This window comes from Pagrus pagrus (assembly GCF_965226575.1).
Source record: "Pagrus pagrus genome assembly, chromosome: 2".
NCBI lineage: Eukaryota > Metazoa > Chordata > Actinopteri > Spariformes > Sparidae > Pagrus > Pagrus pagrus.
Window position 1 is genome coordinate 26470266 of NC_140186.1, and position 23881 is coordinate 26494146.

The window sequence follows — 23881 nt, forward strand, 5'->3', positions numbered from 1 at the left end:
AATGGGGACTGCTGTGTCTCGTTCAGCCAGTATAGGACCACGTTTGGGAGAGATTTGGAGTCAATCGGTCCAAAGACCTGGAAGCTATTGAAAAAATGGGCAGAGGTATTCATGAAAAATGGCCGCCTTTCTTTAAAATATTCACCAAAAATACAAATTCCACTAAAATCCAATAAAAACTGCTGTCCCTTCCTTCCACCGGCATGGAGGACATTCGTGATCAATTTCGAGTCAATCGGCCAAAAGACGACCGTAACCCTAACCCTAGCCCCATAACCCTAACCCTAACCGTAGCCTTAACCCAGCCCGATGAAAGATTGTCCCTTTTCACTAAAATATTCACCAAAAATACAAATTCCACCCGAATCCAATGGGGACTGCTGTGTCTCGTTCAGCCAGTATAGGACCACGTCTGGGAGAAATTTGGAGTCAATCGGTCCAAAGACCTGGAAGCTATTGAAAAAATGGGCCGAGGTTTTCATGAAAAATGGCCCCCTTTCACTAAAATATTCACCAAAAATACAAATTCCACCCGAATCCAATGGGGACTGCTGTGTCTCGTTCAGCCAGTATAGGACCACGTTTGGGAGAGATTTGGAGTCAATCGGTCCAAAGACCTGGAAGCTATTGAAAAAATGGGCAGAGGTATTCATGAAAAATGGCCGCCTTTCTTTAAAATATTCACCAAAAATACAAATTCCACTAAAATCCAATAAAAACTGCTGTCCCTTCCTTCCACCGGCATGGAGGACATTCGTGATCAATTTCGAGTCAATCGGCCAAAAGACGACCGTAACCCTAACCCTAGCCCCATAACCCTAACCCTAACCGTAGCCTTAACCCAGCCCGATGAAAGATTGTCCCTTTTCACTAAAATATTCACCAAAAATACAAATTCCACCCGAATCCAATGGGGACTGCTGTGTCTCGTTCAGCCAGTATAGGACCACGTCTGGGAGAAATTTGGAGTCAATCGGTCCAAAGACCTGGAAGCTATTGAAAAAATGGGCCGAGGTTTTCATGAAAAATGGCCCCCTTTCACTAAAATATTCACCAAAAATACAAATTCCACCCGAATCCAATGGGGACTGCTGTGTCTCGTTCAGCCAGTATAGGACCACGTTTGGGAGAGATTTGGAGTCAATCGGTCCAAAGACCTGGAAGCTATTGAAAAAATGGGCAGAGGTATTCATGAAAAATGGCCGCCATTCTTTAAAATATTCACCAAAAATACAAATTCCACTAAAATCCAATAAAAACTGCTGTCCCTTCCTTCCACCGGCATGGAGGACATTCGTGATCAATTTCGAGTCAATCGGCCAAAAGACGACCGTAACCCTAACCCTAGCCCCATAACCCTAACCCTAACCGTAGCCTTAACCCAGCCCCATGAAAGATTGTCCCTTTTCACTAAAATATTCACCAAAAATACAAATTCCACCCGAATCCAATGGGGACTGCTGTGTCTCGTTCAGCCAGCATAGGACCACGTCTGGGAGAAATTTGGAGTCAATCGGTCCAAAGACCTGGAAGCTATTGAAAAAATGGGCCGAGGTTTTCATGAAAAATGGCCCCCTTTCACTAAAATATTCACCAAAAATACAAATTCCACCCGAATCCAATGGGGACTGCTGTGTCTCGTTCAGCCAGTATAGGACCACGTTTGGGAGAGATTTGGAGTCAATCGGTCCAAAGACCTGGAAGCTATTGAAAAAATGGGCAGAGGTATTCATGAAAAATGGCCGCCATTCTTTAAAATATTCACCAAAAATACAAATTCCACTAAAATCCAATAAAAACTGCTGTCCCTTCCTTCCACCGGCATCGAGGACATTCGTGATCAATTTCGAGTCAATCGGCCAAAAGACGACCGTAACCCTAACCCTAGCCCCATAACCCTAACCCTAACCGTAGCCTTAACCCAGCCCCATGAAAGATTGTCCCTTTTCACTAAAATATTCACCAAAAATACAAATTCCACCCGAATCCAATGGGGACTGCTGTGTCTCGTTCAGCCAGTATAGGACCACGTCTGGGAGAAATTTGGAGTCAATCGGTCCAAAGACCTGGAAGCTATTGAAAAAATGGGCCGAGGTTTTCATGAAAAATGGCCCCCTTTCACTAAAATATTCACCAAAAATACAAATTCCACCCGAATCCAATGGGGACTGCTGTGTCTCGTTCAGCCAGTATAGGGCCACGTTTGGGAGAGATTTGGAGTCAATCGGTCCAAAGACCTGGAAGCTATTGAAAAAATGGGCAGAGGTATTCATGAAAAATGGCCGCCTTTCTTTAAAATATTCACCAAAAATACAAATTCCACTAAAATCCAATAAAAACTGCTGTCCCTTCCTTCCACCGGCATGGAGGACATTCGTGATCAATTTCGAGTCAATCGGCCAAAAGACGACCGTAACCCTAACCCTAGCCCCATAACCCTAACCCTAACCGTAGCCTTAACCCAGCCCGATGAAAGATTGTCCCTTTTCACTAAAATATTCACCAAAAATACAAATTCCACCCGAATCCAATGGGGACTGCTGTGTCTCGTTCAGCCAGTATAGGACCACGTCTGGGAGAAATTTGGAGTCAATCGGTCCAAAGACCTGGAAGCTATTGAAAAAATGGGCCGAGGTTTTCATGAAAAATGGCCCCCTTTCACTAAAATATTCACCAAAAATACAAATTCCACCCGAATCCAATGGGGACTGCTGTGTCTCGTTCAGCCAGTATAGGACCACGTTTGGGAGAGATTTGGAGTCAATCGGTCCAAAGACCTGGAAGCTATTGAAAAAATGGGCAGAGGTATTCATGAAAAATGGCCGCCTTTCTTTAAAATATTCACCAAAAATACAAATTCCACTAAAATCCAATAAAAACTGCTGTCCCTTCCTTCCACCGGCATGGAGGACATTCGTGATCAATTTCGAGTCAATCGGCCAAAAGACGACCGTAACCCTAACCCTAGCCCCATAACCCTAACCCTAACCGTAGCCTTAACCCAGCCCGATGAAAGATTGTCCCTTTTCACTAAAATATTCACCAAAAATACAAATTCCACCCGAATCCAATGGGGACTGCTGTGTCTCGTTCAGCCAGTATAGGACCACGTCTGGGAGAAATTTGGAGTCAATCGGTCCAAAGACCTGGAAGCTATTGAAAAAATGGGCCGAGGTTTTCATGAAAAATGGCCCCCTTTCACTAAAATATTCACCAAAAATACAAATTCCACCCGAATCCAATGGGGACTGCTGTGTCTCGTTCAGCCAGTATAGGACCACGTTTGGGAGAGATTTGGAGTCAATCGGTCCAAAGACCTGGAAGCTATTGAAAAAATGGGCAGAGGTATTCATGAAAAATGGCCGCCATTCTTTAAAATATTCACCAAAAATACAAATTCCACTAAAATCCAATAAAAACTGCTGTCCCTTCCTTCCACCGGCATGGAGGACATTCGTGATCAATTTCGAGTCAATCGGCCAAAAGACGACCGTAACCCTAACCCTAGCCCCATAACCCTAACCCTAACCGTAGCCTTAACCCAGCCCCATGAAAGATTGTCCCTTTTCACTAAAATATTCACCAAAAATACAAATTCCACCCGAATCCAATGGGGACTGCTGTGTCTCGTTCAGCCAGCATAGGACCACGTCTGGGAGAAATTTGGAGTCAATCGGTCCAAAGACCTGGAAGCTATTGAAAAAATGGGCCGAGGTTTTCATGAAAAATGGCCCCCTTTCACTAAAATATTCACCAAAAATACAAATTCCACCCGAATCCAATGGGGACTGCTGTGTCTCGTTCAGCCAGTATAGGACCACGTTTGGGAGAGATTTGGAGTCAATCGGTCCAAAGACCTGGAAGCTATTGAAAAAATGGGCAGAGGTATTCATGAAAAATGGCCGCCATTCTTTAAAATATTCACCAAAAATACAAATTCCACTAAAATCCAATAAAAACTGCTGTCCCTTCCTTCCACCGGCATCGAGGACATTCGTGATCAATTTCGAGTCAATCGGCCAAAAGACGACCGTAACCCTAACCCTAGCCCCATAACCCTAACCCTAACCGTAGCCTTAACCCAGCCCCATGAAAGATTGTCCCTTTTCACTAAAATATTCACCAAAAATACAAATTCCACCCGAATCCAATGGGGACTGCTGTGTCTCGTTCAGCCAGTATAGGACCACGTCTGGGAGAAATTTGGAGTCAATCGGTCCAAAGACCTGGAAGCTATTGAAAAAATGGGCCGAGGTTTTCATGAAAAATGGCCCCCTTTCACTAAAATATTCACCAAAAATACAAATTCCACCCGAATCCAATGGGGACTGCTGTGTCTCGTTCAGCCAGTATAGGGCCACGTTTGGGAGAGATTTGGAGTCAATCGGTCCAAAGACCTGGAAGCTATTGAAAAAATGGGCAGAGGTATTCATGAAAAATGGCCGCCTTTCTTTGAAATATTCACCAAAAATACAAATTCCACTAAAATCCAATAAAAACTGCTGTCCCTTCCTTCCACCGGCATCGAGGACATTCGTGATCAATTTCGAGTCAATCGGCCAAAAGACGACCGTAACCCTAACCCTAGCCCCATAACCCTAACCCTAACCGTAGCCTTAACCCAGCCCCATGAAAGATTGTCCCTTTTCACTAAAATATTCACCAAAAATACAAGTTCCACCCGAATCCAATGGGGACTGCTGTGTCTCGTTCAGCCAGTATAGGACCACGTCTGGGAGAAATTTGGAGTCAATCGGTCCAAAGACCTGGAAGCTATTGAAAAAATGGGCCGAGGTTTTCATGAAAAATGGCCCCCTTTCACTAAAATATTCACCAAAAATACAAATTCCACCCGAATCCAATGGGGACTGCTGTGTCTCGTTCAGCCAGTATAGGACCACGTTTGGGAGAGATTTGGAGTCAATCGGTCCAAAGACCTGGAAGCTATTGAAAAAATGGGCAGAGGTATTCATGAAAAATGGCCGCCATTCTTTAAAATATTCACCAAAAATACAAATTCCACTAAAATCCAATAAAAACTGCTGTCCCTTCCTTCCACCGGCATGGAGGACATTCGTGATCAATTTCGAGTCAATCGGCCAAAAGACGACCGTAACCCTAACCCTAGCCCCATAACCCTAACCCTAACCGTAGCCTTAACCCAGCCCCATGAAAGATTGTCCCTTTTCACTAAAATATTCACCAAAAATACAAATTCCACCCGAATCCAATGGGGACTGCTGTGTCTCGTTCAGCCAGTATAGGACCACGTTTGGGAGAGATTTGGAGTCAATCGGCTCAAAGACCTGGAAGCTATTGAAAAAATGGGCAGAGGTATTCATGAAAAATGGCCGCCTTTCACTAAAATATTCACCAAAAATACAAATTCCACTAAAATCCAATAAAAACTGCTGTCCCTTCCTTCCACCGGCATCGAGGACATTCGTGATCAATTTCGAGTCAATCGGCCAAAAGACGACCGTAACCCTAACCCTAGCCCCATAACCCTAACCCTAACCCTAGCCTTAACCCAGCCCCATGAAAGATTGTCCCTTTTCACTAAAATATTCACCAAAAATACAAATTCCACCCGAATCCAATGGGGACTGCTGTGTCTCGTTCAGCCAGTATAGGACCACGTCTGGGAGAAATTTGGAGTCAATCGGTCCAAAGACCTGGAAGCTATTGAAAAAATGGGCCGAGGTTTTCATGAAAAATGGCCCCCTTTCACTAAAATATTCACCAAAAATACAAATTCCACCCGAATCCAATGGGGACTGCTGTGTCTCGTTCAGCCAGTATAGGACCACGTTTGGGAGAGATTTGGAGTCAATCGGTCCAAAGACCTGGAAGCTATTGAAAAAATGGGCGGAGGTATTCATGAAAAATGGCCGCCTTTCTTTAAAATATTCACCAAAAATACAAATTCCACTAAAATCCAATAAAAACTGCTGTCCCTTCCTTCCACCGGCATGGAGGACATTCGTGATCAATTTCGAGTCAATCGGCCAAAAGACGACCGTAACCCTAACCCTAGCCCCATAACCCTAACCCTAACCGTAGCCTTAACCCAGCCCGATGAAAGATTGTCCCTTTTCACTAAAATATTCACCAAAAATACAAATTCCACCCGAATCCAATGGGGACTGCTGTGTCTCGTTCAGCCAGTATAGGACCACGTCTGGGAGAAATTTGGAGTCAATCGGTCCAAAGACCTGGAAGCTATTGAAAAAATGGGCCGAGGTTTTCATGAAAAATGGCCCCCTTTCACTAAAATATTCACCAAAAATACAAATTCCACCCGAATCCAATGGGGACTGCTGTGTCTCGTTCAGCCAGTATAGGGCCACGTTTGGGAGAGATTTGGAGTCAATCGGTCCAAAGACCTGGAAGCTATTGAAAAAATGGGCAGAGGTATTCATGAAAAATGGCCGCCTTTCTTTAAAATATTCACCAAAAATACAAATTCCACTAAAATCCAATAAAAACTGCTGTCCCTTCCTTCCACCGGCATGGAGGACATTCGTGATCAATTTCGAGTCAATCGGCCAAAAGACGACCGTAACCCTAACCCTAGCCCCATAACCCTAACCCTAACCGTAGCCTTAACCCAGCCCGATGAAAGATTGTCCCTTTTCACTAAAATATTCACCAAAAATACAAATTCCACCCGAATCCAATGGGGACTGCTGTGTCTCGTTCAGCCAGTATAGGACCACGTCTGGGAGAAATTTGGAGTCAATCGGTCCAAAGACCTGGAAGCTATTGAAAAAATGGGCCGAGGTTTTCATGAAAAATGGCCCCCTTTCACTAAAATATTCACCAAAAATACAAATTCCACCCGAATCCAATGGGGACTGCTGTGTCTCGTTCAGCCAGTATAGGACCACGTTTGGGAGAGATTTGGAGTCAATCGGTCCAAAGACCTGGAAGCTATTGAAAAAATGGGCGGAGGTATTCATGAAAAATGGCCGCCTTTCTTTAAAATATTCACCAAAAATACAAATTCCACTAAAATCCAATAAAAACTGCTGTCCCTTCCTTCCACCGGCATGGAGGACATTCGTGATCAATTTCGAGTCAATCGGCCAAAAGACGACCGTAACACTAACCCTAGCCCCATAACCCTAACCCTAACCGTAGCCTTAACCCAGCCCGATGAAAGATTGTCCCTTTTCACTAAAATATTCACCAAAAATACAAATTCCACCCGAATCCAATGGGGACTGCTGTGTCTCGTTCAGCCAGTATAGGACCACGTCTGGGAGAAATTTGGAGTCAATCGGTCCAAAGACCTGGAAGCTATTGAAAAAATGGGCCGAGGTTTTCATGAAAAATGGCCCCCTTTCACTAAAATATTCACCAAAAATACAAATTCCACCCGAATCCAATGGGGACTGCTGTGTCTCGTTCAGCCAGTATAGGACCACGTTTGGGAGAGATTTGGAGTCAATCGGTCCAAAGACCTGGAAGCTATTGAAAAAATGGGCAGAGGTATTCATGAAAAATGGCCGCCATTCTTTAAAATATTCACCAAAAATACAAATTCCACTAAAATCCAATAAAAACTGCTGTCCCTTCCTTCCACCGGCATGGAGGACATTCGTGATCAATTTCGAGTCAATCGGCCAAAAGACGACCGTAACCCTAACCCTAGCCCCATAACCCTAACCCTAACCGTAGCCTTAACCCAGCCCCATGAAAGATTGTCCCTTTTCACTAAAATATTCACCAAAAATACAAATTCCACCCGAATCCAATGGGGACTGCTGTGTCTCGTTCAGCCAGCATAGGACCACGTCTGGGAGAAATTTGGAGTCAATCGGTCCAAAGACCTGGAAGCTATTGAAAAAATGGGCCGAGGTTTTCATGAAAAATGGCCCCCTTTCACTAAAATATTCACCAAAAATACAAATTCCACCCGAATCCAATGGGGACTGCTGTGTCTCGTTCAGCCAGTATAGGACCACGTTTGGGAGAGATTTGGAGTCAATCGGTCCAAAGACCTGGAAGCTATTGAAAAAATGGGCAGAGGTATTCATGAAAAATGGCCGCCTTTCTTTAAAATATTCACCAAAAATACAAATTCCACTAAAATCCAATAAAAACTGCTGTCCCTTCCTTCCACCGGCATGGAGGACATTCGTGATCAATTTCGAGTCAATCGGCCAAAAGACGACCGTAACCCTAACCCTAGCCCCATAACCCTAACCCTAACCGTAGCCTTAACCCAGCCCGATGAAAGATTGTCCCTTTTCACTAAAATATTCACCAAAAATACAAATTCCACCCGAATCCAATGGGGACTGCTGTGTCTCGTTCAGCCAGTATAGGACCACGTCTGGGAGAAATTTGGAGTCAATCGGTCCAAAGACCTGGAAGCTATTGAAAAAATGGGCCGAGGTTTTCATGAAAAATGGCCCCCTTTCACTAAAATATTCACCAAAAATACAAATTCCACCCGAATCCAATGGGGACTGCTGTGTCTCGTTCAGCCAGTATAGGACCACGTTTGGGAGAGATTTGGAGTCAATCGGTCCAAAGACCTGGAAGCTATTGAAAAAATGGGCAGAGGTATTCATGAAAAATGGCCGCCATTCTTTAAAATATTCACCAAAAATACAAATTCCACTAAAATCCAATAAAAACTGCTGTCCCTTCCTTCCACCGGCATGGAGGACATTCGTGATCAATTTCGAGTCAATCGGCCAAAAGACGACCGTAACCCTAACCCTAGCCCCATAACCCTAACCCTAACCGTAGCCTTAACCCAGCCCGATGAAAGATTGTCCCTTTTCACTAAAATATTCACCAAAAATACAAATTCCACCCGAATCCAATGGGGACTGCTGTGTCTCGTTCAGCCAGTATAGGACCACGTCTGGGAGAAATTTGGAGTCAATCGGTCCAAAGACCTGGAAGCTATTGAAAAAATGGGCCGAGGTTTTCATGAAAAATGGCCCCCTTTCACTAAAATATTCACCAAAAATACAAATTCCACCCGAATCCAATGGGGACTGCTGTGTCTCGTTCAGCCAGTATAGGACCACGTTTGGGAGAGATTTGGAGTCAATCGGTCCAAAGACCTGGAAGCTATTGAAAAAATGGGCAGAGGTATTCATGAAAAATGGCCGCCATTCTTTAAAATATTCACCAAAAATACAAATTCCACTAAAATCCAATAAAAACTGCTGTCCCTTCCTTCCACCGGCATGGAGGACATTCGTGATCAATTTCGAGTCAATCGGCCAAAAGACGACCGTAACCCTAACCCTAGCCCCATAACCCTAACCCTAACCGTAGCCTTAACCCAGCCCCATGAAAGATTGTCCCTTTTCACTAAAATATTCACCAAAAATACAAATTCCACCCGAATCCAATGGGGACTGCTGTGTCTCGTTCAGCCAGTATAGGACCACGTTTGGGAGAGATTTGGAGTCAATCGGTCCAAAGACCTGGAAGCTATTGAAAAAATGGGCAGAGGTATTCATGAAAAATGGCCGCCTTTCACTAAAATATTCACCAAAAATACAAATTCCACTAAAATCCAATAAAAACTGCTGTCCCTTCCTTCCACCGGCATGGAGGACATTCGTGATCAATTTCGAGTCAATCGGCCAAAAGACGACCGTAACCCTAACCCTAGCCCCATAACCCTAACCCTAACCGTAGCCTTAACCCAGCCCCATGAAAGATTGTCCCTTTTCACTAAAATATTCACCAAAAATACAAATTCCACCCGAATCCAATGGGGACTGCTGTGTCTCGTTCAGCCAGTATAGGACCACGTCTGGGAGAAATTTGGAGTCAATCGGTCCAAAGACCTGGAAGCTATTGAAAAAATGGGCCGAGGTTTTCATGAAAAATGGCCCCCTTTCACTAAAATATTCACCAAAAATACAAATTCCACCCGAATCCAATGGGGACTGCTGTGTCTCGTTCAGCCAGTATAGGGCCACGTTTGGGAGAGATTTGGAGTCAATCGGTCCAAAGACCTGGAAGCTATTGAAAAAATGGGCAGAGGTATTCATGAAAAATGGCCGCCTTTCTTTAAAATATTCACCAAAAATACAAATTCCACTAAAATCCAATAAAAACTGCTGTCCCTTCCTTCCACCGGCATGGAGGACATTCGTGATCAATTTCGAGTCAATCGGCCAAAAGACGACCGTAACCCTAACCCTAGCCCCATAACCCTAACCCTAACCGTAGCCTTAACCCAGCCCGATGAAAGATTGTCCCTTTTCACTAAAATATTCACCAAAAATACAAATTCCACCCGAATCCAATGGGGACTGCTGTGTCTCGTTCAGCCAGTATAGGACCACGTCTGGGAGAAATTTGGAGTCAATCGGTCCAAAGACCTGGAAGCTATTGAAAAAATGGGCCGAGGTTTTCATGAAAAATGGCCCCCTTTCACTAAAATATTCACCAAAAATACAAATTCCACCCGATTCCAATGGGGACTGCTGTGTCTCGTTCAGCCAGTATAGGACCACGTTTGGGAGAGATTTGGAGTCAATCGGTCCAAAGACCTGGAAGCTATTGAAAAAATGGGCGGAGGTATTCATGAAAAATGGCCGCCTTTCTTTAAAATATTCACCAAAAATACAAATTCCACTAAAATCCAATAAAAACTGCTGTCCCTTCCTTCCACCGGCATGGAGGACATTCGTGATCAATTTCGAGTCAATCGGCCAAAAGACGACCGTAACCCTAACCCTAGCCCCATAACCCTAACCCTAACCGTAGCCTTAACCCAGCCCGATGAAAGATTGTCCCTTTTCACTAAAATATTCACCAAAAATACAAATTCCACCCGAATCCAATGGGGACTGCTGTGTCTCGTTCAGCCAGTATAGGACCACGTCTGGGAGAAATTTGGAGTCAATCGGTCCAAAGACCTGGAAGCTATTGAAAAAATGGGCCGAGGTTTTCATGAAAAATGGCCCCCTTTCACTAAAATATTCACCAAAAATACAAATTCCACCCGAATCCAATGGGGACTGCTGTGTCTCGTTCAGCCAGTATAGGACCACGTTTGGGAGAGATTTGGAGTCAATCGGTCCAAAGACCTGGAAGCTATTGAAAAAATGGGCAGAGGTATTCATGAAAAATGGCCGCCATTCTTTAAAATATTCACCAAAAATACAAATTCCACTAAAATCCAATAAAAACTGCTGTCCCTTCCTTCCACCGGCATGGAGGACATTCGTGATCAATTTCGAGTCAATCGGCCAAAAGACGACCGTAACCCTAACCCTAGCCCCATAACCCTAACCCTAACCGTAGCCTTAACCCAGCCCCATGAAAGATTGTCCCTTTTCACTAAAATATTCACCAAAAATACAAATTCCACCCGAATCCAATGGGGACTGCTGTGTCTCGTTCAGCCAGTATAGGACCACGTTTGGGAGAGATTTGGAGTCAATCGGTCCAAAGACCTGGAAGCTATTGAAAAAATGGGCAGAGGTATTCATGAAAAATGGCCGCCTTTCACTAAAATATTCACCAAAAATACAAATTCCACTAAAATCCAATAAAAACTGCTGTCCCTTCCTTCCACCGGCATGGAGGACATTCGTGATCAATTTCGAGTCAATCGGCCAAAAGACGACCGTAACCCTAACCCTAGCCCCATAACCCTAACCCTAACCGTAGCCTTAACCCAGCCCCATGAAAGATTGTCCCTTTTCACTAAAATATTCACCAAAAATACAAATTCCACCCGAATCCAATGGGGACTGCTGTGTCTCGTTCAGCCAGTATAGGACCACGTCTGGGAGAAATTTGGAGTCAATCGGTCCAAAGACCTGGAAGCTATTGAAAAAATGGGCCGAGGTTTTCATGAAAAATGGCCCCCTTTCACTAAAATATTCACCAAAAATACAAATTCCACCCGAATCCAATGGGGACTGCTGTGTCTCGTTCAGCCAGTATAGGGCCACGTTTGGGAGAGATTTGGAGTCAATCGGTCCAAAGACCTGGAAGCTATTGAAAAAATGGGCAGAGGTATTCATGAAAAATGGCCGCCTTTCTTTAAAATATTCACCAAAAATACAAATTCCACTAAAATCCAATAAAAACTGCTGTCCCTTCCTTCCACCGGCATGGAGGACATTCGTGATCAATTTCGAGTCAATCGGCCAAAAGACGACCGTAACCCTAACCCTAGCCCCATAACCCTAACCCTAACCGTAGCCTTAACCCAGCCCGATGAAAGATTGTCCCTTTTCACTAAAATATTCACCAAAAATACAAATTCCACCCGAATCCAATGGGGACTGCTGTGTCTCGTTCAGCCAGTATAGGACCACGTCTGGGAGAAATTTGGAGTCAATCGGTCCAAAGACCTGGAAGCTATTGAAAAAATGGGCCGAGGTTTTCATGAAAAATGGCCCCCTTTCACTAAAATATTCACCAAAAATACAAATTCCACCCGATTCCAATGGGGACTGCTGTGTCTCGTTCAGCCAGTATAGGACCACGTTTGGGAGAGATTTGGAGTCAATCGGTCCAAAGACCTGGAAGCTATTGAAAAAATGGGCGGAGGTATTCATGAAAAATGGCCGCCTTTCTTTAAAATATTCACCAAAAATACAAATTCCACTAAAATCCAATAAAAACTGCTGTCCCTTCCTTCCACCGGCATGGAGGACATTCGTGATCAATTTCGAGTCAATCGGCCAAAAGACGACCGTAACCCTAACCCTAGCCCCATAACCCTAACCCTAACCGTAGCCTTAACCCAGCCCGATGAAAGATTGTCCCTTTTCACTAAAATATTCACCAAAAATACAAATTCCACCCGAATCCAATGGGGACTGCTGTGTCTCGTTCAGCCAGTATAGGACCACGTCTGGGAGAAATTTGGAGTCAATCGGTCCAAAGACCTGGAAGCTATTGAAAAAATGGGCCGAGGTTTTCATGAAAAATGGCCCCCTTTCACTAAAATATTCACCAAAAATACAAATTCCACCCGAATCCAATGGGGACTGCTGTGTCTCGTTCAGCCAGTATAGGACCACGTTTGGGAGAGATTTGGAGTCAATCGGTCCAAAGACCTGGAAGCTATTGAAAAAATGGGCAGAGGTATTCATGAAAAATGGCCGCCATTCTTTAAAATATTCACCAAAAATACAAATTCCACTAAAATCCAATAAAAACTGCTGTCCCTTCCTTCCACCGGCATGGAGGACATTCGTGATCAATTTCGAGTCAATCGGCCAAAAGACGACCGTAACCCTAACCCTAGCCCCATAACCCTAACCCTAACCGTAGCCTTAACCCAGCCCCATGAAAGATTGTCCCTTTTCACTAAAATATTCACCAAAAATACAAATTCCACCCGAATCCAATGGGGACTGCTGTGTCTCGTTCAGCCAGCATAGGACCACGTCTGGGAGAAATTTGGAGTCAATCGGTCCAAAGACCTGGAAGCTATTGAAAAAATGGGCCGAGGTTTTCATGAAAAATGGCCCCCTTTCACTAAAATATTCACCAAAAATACAAATTCCACCCGAATCCAATGGGGACTGCTGTGTCTCGTTCAGCCAGTATAGGACCACGTTTGGGAGAGATTTGGAGTCAATCGGTCCAAAGACCTGGAAGCTATTGAAAAAATGGGCAGAGGTATTCATGAAAAATGGCCGCCATTCTTTAAAATATTCACCAAAAATACAAATTCCACTAAAATCCAATAAAAACTGCTGTCCCTTCCTTCCACCGGCATGGAGGACATTCGTGATCAATTTCGAGTCAATCGGCCAAAAGACGACCGTAACCCTAACCCTAGCCCCATAACCCTAACCCTAACCGTAGCCTTAACCCAGCCCGATGAAAGATTGTCCCTTTTCACTAAAATATTCACCAAAAATACAAATTCCACCCGAATCCAATGGGGACTGCTGTGTCTCGTTCAGCCAGTATAGGACCACGTCTGGGAGAAATTTGGAGTCAATCGGTCCAAAGACCTGGAAGCTATTGAAAAAATGGGCCGAGGTTTTCATGAAAAATGGCCCCCTTTCACTAAAATATTCACCAAAAATACAAATTCCACCCGAATCCAATGGGGACTGCTGTGTCTCGTTCAGCCAGTATAGGACCACGTTTGGGAGAGATTTGGAGTCAATCGGTCCAAAGACCTGGAAGCTATTGAAAAAATGGGCAGAGGTATTCATGAAAAATGGCCGCCATTCTTTAAAATATTCACCAAAAATACAAATTCCACTAAAATCCAATAAAAACTGCTGTCCCTTCCTTCCACCGGCATGGAGGACATTCGTGATCAATTTCGAGTCAATCGGCCAAAAGACGACCGTAACCCTAACCCTAGCCCCATAACCCTAACCCTAACCGTAGCCTTAACCCAGCCCCATGAAAGATTGTCCCTTTTCACTAAAATATTCACCAAAAATACAAATTCCACCCGAATCCAATGGGGACTGCTGTGTCTCGTTTAGCCAGCATAGGACCACGTCTGGGAGAAATTTGGAGTCAATCGGTCCAAAGACCTGGAAGCTATTGAAAAAATGGGCCGAGGTTTTCATGAAAAATGGCCCCCTTTCACTAAAATATTCACCAAAAATACAAATTCCACCCGAATCCAATGGGGACTGCTGTGTCTCGTTCAGCCAGTATAGGACCACGTTTGGGAGAGATTTGGAGTCAATCGGTCCAAAGACCTGGAAGCTATTGAAAAAATGGGCAGAGGTATTCATGAAAAATGGCCGCCTTTCTTTAAAATATTCACCAAAAATACAAATTCCACTAAAATCCAATAAAAACTGCTGTCCCTTCCTTCCACCGGCATCGAGGACATTCGTGATCAATTTCGAGTCAATCGGCCAAAAGACGACCGTAACCCTAACCCTAGCCCCATAACCCTAACCCTAACCGTAGCCTTAACCCAGCCCCATGAAAGATTGTCCCTTTTCACTAAAATATTCACCAAAAATACAAATTCCACCCGAATCCAATGGGGACTGCTGTGTCTCGTTCAGCCAGTATAGGACCACGTCTGGGAGAAATTTGGAGTCAATCGGTTCAAAGACCTGGAAGCTATTGAAAAAATGGGCCGAGGTTTTCATGAAAAATGGCCCCCTTTCACTAAAATATTCACCAAAAATACAAATTCCACCCGAATCCAATGGGGACTGCTGTGTCTCGTTCAGCCAGTATAGGACCACGTTTGGGAGAGATTTGGAGTCAATCGGTCCAAAGACCTGGAAGCTATTGAAAAAATGGGCAGAGGTATTCATGAAAAATGGCCGCCTTTCTTTAAAATATTCACCAAAAATACAAATTCCACTAAAATCCAATAAAAACTGCTGTCCCTTCCTTCCACCGGCATCGAGGACATTCGTGATCAATTTCGAGTCAATCGGCCAAAAGACGACCGTAACCCTAACCCTAGCCCCATAACCCTAACCCTAACCGTAGCCTTAACCCAGCCCCATGAAAGATTGTCCCTTTTCACTAAAATATTCACCAAAAATACAAATTCCACCCGAATCCAATGGGGACTGCTGTGTCTCGTTCAGCCAGCATAGGACCACGTCTGGGAGAAATTTGGAGTCAATCGGTCCAAAGACCTGGAAGCTATTGAAAAAATGGGCCGAGGTTTTCATGAAAAATGGCCCCCTTTCACTAAAATATTCACCAAAAATACAAATTCCACCCGAATCCAATGGGGACTGCTGTGTCTCGTTCAGCCAGTATAGGACCACGTTTGGGAGAGATTTGGAGTCAATCGGTCCAAAGACCTGGAAGCTATTGAAAAAATGGGCAGAGGTATTCATGAAAAATGGCCGCCTTTCTTTAAAATATTCACCAAAAATACAAATTCCACTAAAATCCAATAAAAACTGCTGTCCCTTCCTTCCACCGGCATCGAGGACATTCGTGATCAATTTCGAGTCAATCGGCCAAAAGACGACCGTAACCCTAACCCTAGCCCCATAACCCTAACCCTAACCGTAGCCTTAACCCAGCCCCATGAAAGATTGTCCCTTTTCACTAAAATATTCACCAAAAATACAAATTCCACCCGAATCCAATGGGGACTGCTGTGTCTCGTTCAGCCAGTATAGGACCACGTCTGGGAGAAATTTGGAGTCAATCGGTCCAAAGACCTGGAAGCTATTGAAAAAATGGGCCGAGGTTTTCATGAAAAATGGCCCCCTTTCACTAAAATATTCACCAAAAATACAAATTCCACCCGAATCCAATGGGGACTGCTGTGTCTCGTTCAGCCAGTATAGGACCACGTTTGGGAGAGATTTGGAGTCAATCGGTCCAAAGACCTGGAAGCTATTGAAAAAATGGGCAGAGGTATTCATGAAAAATGGCCGCCTTTCTTTAAAATATTCACCAAAAATACAAATTCCACTAAAATCCAATAAAAACTGCTGTCCCTTCCTTCCACCGGCATCGAGGACATTCGTGATCAATTTCGAGTCAATCGGCCAAAAGACGACCGTAACCCTAACCCTAGCCCCATAACCCTAACCCTAACCGTAGCCTTAACCCAGCCCCATGAAAGATTGTCCCTTTTCACTAAAATATTCACCAAAAATACAAATTCCACCCGAATCCAATGGGGACTGCTGTGTCTCGTTCAGCCAGTATAGGACCACGTCTGGGAGAAATTTGGAGTCAATCGGTCCAAAGACCTGGAAGCTATTGAAAAAATGGGCCGAGGTTTTCATGAAAAATGGCCCCCTTTCACTAAAATATTCACCAAAAATACAAATTCCACCCGAATCCAATGGGGACTGCTGTGTCTCGTTCAGCCAGTATAGGACCACGTTTGGGAGAGATTTGGAGTCAATCGGTCCAAAGACCTGGAAGCTATTGAAAAAATGGGCAGAGGTATTCATGAAAAATGGCCGCCTTTCTTTAAAATATTCACCAAAAATACAAATTCCACTAAAATCCAATAAAAACTGCTGTCCCTTCCTTCCACCGGCATGGAGGACATTCGTGATCAATTTCGAGTCAATCGGCCAAAAGACGACCGTAACCCTAACCCTAGCCCCATAACCCTAACCCTAACCGTAGCCTTAACCCAGCCCCATGAAAGATTGTCCCTTTTCACTAAAATATTCACCCAAAATACAAATTCCACCCGAATCCAATGGGGACTGCTGTGTCTCGTTCAGCCAGTATAGGACCACGTTTGGGAGAGATTTGGAGTCAATCGGTCCAAAGACCTGGAAGCTATTGAAAAAATGGGCAGAGGTATTCATGAAAAATGGCCGCCTTTCTTTAAAATATTCACCAAAAATACAAATTCCACTAAAATCCAATAAAAACTGCTGTCCCTTCCTTCCACCGGCATGGAGGACATTCGTGATCAATTTCGAGTCAATCGGCCAAAAGACGACCGTAACCCTAACCCTAGCCCCATAACCCTAACCATAACCGTAGCCTTAACCCAGCCCCATGAAAGATTGTCCCTTTTCACTAAAATATTCACCAAAAATACAAATTCCACCCGAATCCAATGGGGACTGCTGTGTCTCGTTCAGCCAGTATAGGGCCACGTTTGGGAGAGATTTGGAGTCAATCGGTCCAAAGACCTGGAAGCTATTGAAAAAATGGGCAGAGGTATTCATGAAAAATGGCCGCCTTTCTTTAAAATATTCACCAAAAATACAAATTCCACTAAAATCCAATAAAAACTGCTGTCCCTTCCTTCCACCGGCATGGAGGACATTCGTGATCAATTTCGAGTCAATCGGCCAAAAGACGACCGTAACCCTAACCCTAGCCCCATAACCCTAACCCTAACCGTAGCCTTAACCCAGCCCCATGAAAGATTGTCCCTTTTCACTAAAATATTCACCAAAAATACAAATTCCACCCGAATCCAATGGGGACTGCTGTGTCTCGTTCAGCCAGTATAGGACCACATCTGGGAGAAATTTGGAGTCAATCGGTCCAAAGACCTGGAAGCTATTGAAAAAATGGGCAGAGGTATTCATGAAAAATGGCCGCCATTCTTTAAAATATTCACCAAAAATACAAATTCCACTAAAATCCAATAAAAACTGCTGTCCCTTCCTTCCACCGGCATGGAGGACATTCGTGATCAATTTCGAGTCAATCGGCCAAAAGACGACCGTAACCCTAACCCTAGCCCCATAACCCTAACCCTAACCGTAGCCTTAACCCAGCCCCATGAAAGATTGTCCCTTTTCACTAAAATATTCACCAAAAATACAAATTCCACCCGAATCCAATGGGGACTGCTGTGTCTCGTTCAGCCAGCATAGGACCACGTCTGGGAGAAATTTGGAGTCAATCGGTCCAAAGACCTGGAAGCTATTGAAAAAATGGGCCGAGGTTTTCATGAAAAATGGCCCCCTTTCACTAAAATATTCACCAAAAATACAAATTCCACCCGAATCCAATGGGGACTGCTGTGTCTCGTTCAGCCAGTATAGGACCACGTTTGGGAGAGATTTGGAGTCAATCGGTCCAAAGACCTGGAAGCTATTGAAAAAATGGGCAGAGGTATTCATGAAAAATGGCCGCCTTTCTTTAAAATATTCACCAAAAATACAAATTCCACTAAAATCCAATAAAAACTGCTGTCCCTTCCTTCCACCGGCATGGAGGACATTCGTGATCAATTTCGAGTCAATCGGCCAAAAGACGACCGTAACCCTAACCCTAGCCCCATAACCCTAACCCTAACCGTAGCCTTAACCCAGCCCGATGAAAGATTGTCCCTTTTCACTAAAATATTCACCAAAAATACAAATTCCACCCGAATCCAATGGGGACTGCTGTGTCTCGTTCAGCCAGTATAGGACCACGTCTGGGAGAAATTTGGAGTCAATCGGTCCAAAGACCTGGAAGCTATTGAAAAAATGGGCCGAGGTTTTCATGAAAAATGGCCCCCTTTCACTAAAATATTCACCAAAAATACAAATTCCACCCGAATCCAATGGGGACTGCTGTGTCTCGTTCAGCCAGTATAGGACCACGTTTGGGAGAGATTTGGAGTCAATCGGTCCAAAGACCTGGAAGCTATTGAAAAAATGGGCAGAGGTATTCATGAAAAATGGCCGCCTTTCTTTAAAATATTCACCAAAAATACAAATTCCACTAAAATCCAATAAAAACTGCTGTCCCTTCCTTCCACCGGCATCGAGGACATTCGTGATCAATTTCGAGTCAATCGGCCAAAAGACGACCGTAACCCTAACCCTAGCCCCATAACCCTAACCCTAACCGTAGCCTTAACCCAGCCCCATGAAAGATTGTCCCTTTTCACTAAAATATTCACCAAAAATACAAATTCCACCCGAATCCAATGGGGACTGCTGTGTCTCGTTCAGCCAGTATAGGACCACGTCTGGGAGAAATTTGGAGTCAATCGGTCCAAAGACCTGGAAGCTATTGAAAAAATGGGCCGAGGTTTTCATGAAAAATGGCCCCCTTTCACTAAAATATTCACCAAAAATACAAATTCCACCCGAATCCAATGGGGACTGCTGTGTCTCGTTCAGCCAGTATAGGACCACGTTTGGGAGAGATTTGGAGTCAATCGGTCCAAAGACCTGGAAGCTATTGAAAAAATGGGCAGAGGTATTCATGAAAAATGGCCGCCTTTCTTTAAAATATTCACCAAAAATACAAATTCCACTAAAATCCAATAAAAACTGCTGTCCCTTCCTTCCACCGGCATCGAAGACATTCGTGATCAATTTCGAGTCAATCGGCCAAAAGACGACCGTAACCCTAACCCTAGCCCCATAACCCTAACCCTAACCGTAGCCTTAACCCAGCCCCATGAAAGATTGTCCCTTTTCACTAAAATATTCACCAAAAATACAAATTCCACCCGAATCCAATGGGGACTGCTGTGTCTCGTTCAGCCAGCATAGGACCACGTCTGGGAGAAATTTGGAGTCAATCGGTCCAAAGACCTGGAAGCTATTGAAAAAATGGGCCGAGGTTTTCATGAAAAATGGCCCCCTTTCACTAAAATATTCACCAAAAATACAAATTCCACCCGAATCCAATGGGGACTGCTGTGTCTCGTTCAGCCAGTATAGGACCACGTTTGGGAGAGATTTGGAGTCAATCGGTCCAAAGACCTGGAAGCTATTGAAAAAATGGGCAGAGGTATTCATGAAAAATGGCCGCCTTTCTTTAAAATATTCACCAAAAATACAAATTCCACTAAAATCCAATAAAAACTGCTGTCCCTTCCTTCCACCGGCATCGAGGACATTCGTGATCAATTTCGAGTCAATCGGCCAAAAGATGACCGTAACCCTAACCCTAGCCCCATAACCCTAACCCTAACCGTAGCCTTAACCCAGCCCCATGAAAGATTGTCCCTTTTCACTAAAATATTCACCAAAAATACAAATTCCACCCGAATCCAATGGGGACTGCTGTGTCTCGTTCAGCCAGTATAGGACCACGTCTGGGAGAAATTTGGAGTCAATCGGTCCAAAGACCTGGAAGGTATTGAAAAAATGGGCCGAGGTTTTCATGAAAAATGGCCCCCTTTCACTAAAATATTCACCAAAAATACAAATTCCACCCGAATCCAATGGGGACTGCTGTGTCTCGTTCAGCCAGTATAGGACCACGTTTGGGAGAGATTTGGAGTCAATCGGCCCAAAGACCTGGAAGCTATTGAAAAAATGGGCAGAGGTATTCATGAAAAATGGCCGCCTTTCTTTAAAATATTCACCAAAAATACAAATTCCACTAAAATCCAATAAAAACTGCTGTCCCTTCCTTCCACCGGCATCGAGGACATTCGTGATCAATTTCGAGTCAATCGGCCAAAAGACGACCGTAACCCTAACCCTAGCCCCATAACCCTAACCCTAACCGTAGCCTTAACCCAGCCCCATGAAAGATTGTCCCTTTTCACTAAAATATTCACCAAAAATACAAATTCCACCCGAATCCAATGGGGACTGCTGTGTCTCGTTCAGCCAGCATAGGACCACGTCTGGGAGAAATTTGGAGTCAATCGGTCCAAAGACCTGGAAGCTATTGAAAAAATGGGCCGAGGTTTTCATGAAAAATGGCCCCCTTTCACTAAAATATTCACCAAAAATACAAATTCCACCCGAATCCAATGGGGACTGCTGTGTCTCGTTCAGCCAGTATAGGACCACGTTTGGGAGAGATTTGGAGTCAATCGGTCCAAAGACCTGGAAGCTATTGAAAAAATGGGCAGAGGTATTCATGAAAAATGGCCGCCTTTCTTTAAAATATTCACCAAAAATACAAATTCCACTAAAATCCAATAAAAACTGCTGTCCCTTCCTTCCACCGGCATCGAGGACATTCGTGATCAATTTCGAGTCAATCGGCCAAAAGACGACCGTAACCCTAACCCTAGCCCCATAACCCTAACCCTAACCGTAGCCTTAACCCAGCCCCATGAAAGATTGTCCCTTTTCACTAAAATATTCACCCAAAATACAAATTCCACCCGAATCCAATGGGGACTGCTGTGTCTCGTTCAGCCAGTATAGGACCACGTTTGGGAGAGATTTGGAGTCAATCGGTCCAAAGACCTGGAAGCTATTGAAAAAATGGGCAGAGGTATTCATGAAAAATGGCCGCCTTTCTTTAAAATATTCACCAAAAATACAAATTCCACTAAAATCCAATAAAAACTGCTGTCCCTTCCTTCCACCGGCATGGAGGACATTCGTGATCAATTTCGAGTCAATCGGCCAAAAGACGACCGTAACCCTAACCCTAGCCCCATAACCCTAACCATAACCGTAGCCTTAACCCAGCCCCATGAAAGATTGTCCCTTTTCACTAAAATATTCACCAAAAATACAAATTCCACCCGAATCCAATGGGGACTGCTGTGTCTCGTTCAGCCAGTATAGGACCACATCTGGGAGAAATTTGGAGTCAATCGGTCCAAAGACCTGGAAGCTATTGAAAAAATGGGCCGAGGTTTTCATGAAAAATGGCCCCCTTTCACTAAAATATTCACCAAAAATACAAATTCCACCCGAATCCAATGGGGACTGCTGTGTCTCGTTCAGCCAGTATAGGACCACGTTTGGGAGAGATTTGGAGTCAATCGGTCCAAAGACCTGGAAGCTATTGAAAAAATGGGCAGAGGTATTCATGAAAAATGGCCGCCTTTCTTTAAAATATTCACCAAAAATACAAATTCCACTAAAATCCAATAAAAACTGCTGTCCCTTCCTTCCACCGGCATCGAGGACATTCGTGATCAATTTCGAGTCAATCGGCCAAAAGACGACCGTAACCCTAACCCTAGCCCCATAACCCTAACCCTAACCGTAGCCTTAACCCAGCCCCATGAAAGATTGTCCCTTTTCACTAAAATATTCACCAAAAATACAAATTCCACCCGAATCCAATGGGGACTGCTGTGTCTCGCTCAGCCAGTATAGGACCACGTCTGGGAGAGATTTGGAGTCAATCGGTCCAAAGACCTGGAAGCTATTGAAAAAATGGGCCGAGGTTTTCATGAAAAATGGCCCCCTTTCACTAAAATATTCACCAAAAATACAAATTCCACCCGAATCCAATGGGGACTGCTGTGTCTCGTTCAGCCAGTATAGGACCACGTTTGGGAGAGATTTGGAGTCAATCGGTCCAAAGACCTGGAAGCTATTGAAAAAATGGGCAGAGGTATTCATGAAAAATGGCCGCCTTTCTTTAAAATATTCACCAAAAATACAAATTCCACTAAAATCCAATAAAAACTGCTGTCCCTTCCTTCCACCGGCATCGAGGACATTCGTGATCAATTTCGAGTCAATCGGCCAAAAGACGACCGTAACCCTAACCCTAGCCCCATAACCCTAACCCTAACCGTAGCCTTAACCCAGCCCCATGAAAGATTGTCCCTTTTCACTAAAATATTCACCAAAAATACAAATTCCACCCGAATCCAATGGGGACTGCTGTGTCTCGTTCAGCCAGCATAGGACCACGTCTGGGAGAAATTTGGAGTCAATCGGTCCAAAGACCTGGAAGCTATTGAAAAAATGGGCCGAGGTTTTCATGAAAAATGGCCCCCTTTCACTAAAATATTCACCAAAAATACAAATTCCACCCGAATCCAATGGGGACTGCTGTGTCTCGTTCAGCCAGTATAGGACCACGTTTGGGAGAGATTTGGAGTCAATCGGTCCAAAGACCTGGAAGCTATTGAAAAAATGGGCAGAGGTATTCATGAAAAATGGCCGCCTTTCTTTAAAATATTCACCAAAAATACAAATTCCACCCGAATCCAATGGGGACTGCTGTGTCTCGTTCAGCCAGTATAGGACCACGTTTGGGAGAGATTTGGAGTCAATCGGTCCAAAGACCTGGAAGCTATTGAAAAAATGGGCCGAGGTATTCATGAAAAATGGCCGCCTTTCTTTAAAATATTCACCAAAAATACAAATTCCACTAAAATCCAATAAAAACTGCTGTCCCTTCCTTCCACCGGCATCGAGGACATTCGTGATCAATTTCGAGTCAATCGGCCAAAAGACGACCGTAACCCTAACCCTAGCCCCATAACCCTAACCCTAACCGTAGCCTTAACCCAGCCCCATGAAAGATTGTCCCTTTTCACTAAAATATTCACCAAAAATACAAATTCCACCCGAATCCAATGGGGACTGCTGTGTCTCGCTCAGCCAGTATAGGACCACGTCTGGGAGAGATTTGGAGTCAATCGGTCCAAAGACCTGGAAGCTATTGAAAAAATGGGCCGAGGTTTTCATGAAAAATGGCCCCCTTTCACTAAAATATTCACCAAAAATACAAATTCCACCCGAATCCAATGGGGACTGCTGTGTCTCGTTCAGCCAGTATAGGACCACGTTTGGGAGAGATTTGGAGTCAATCG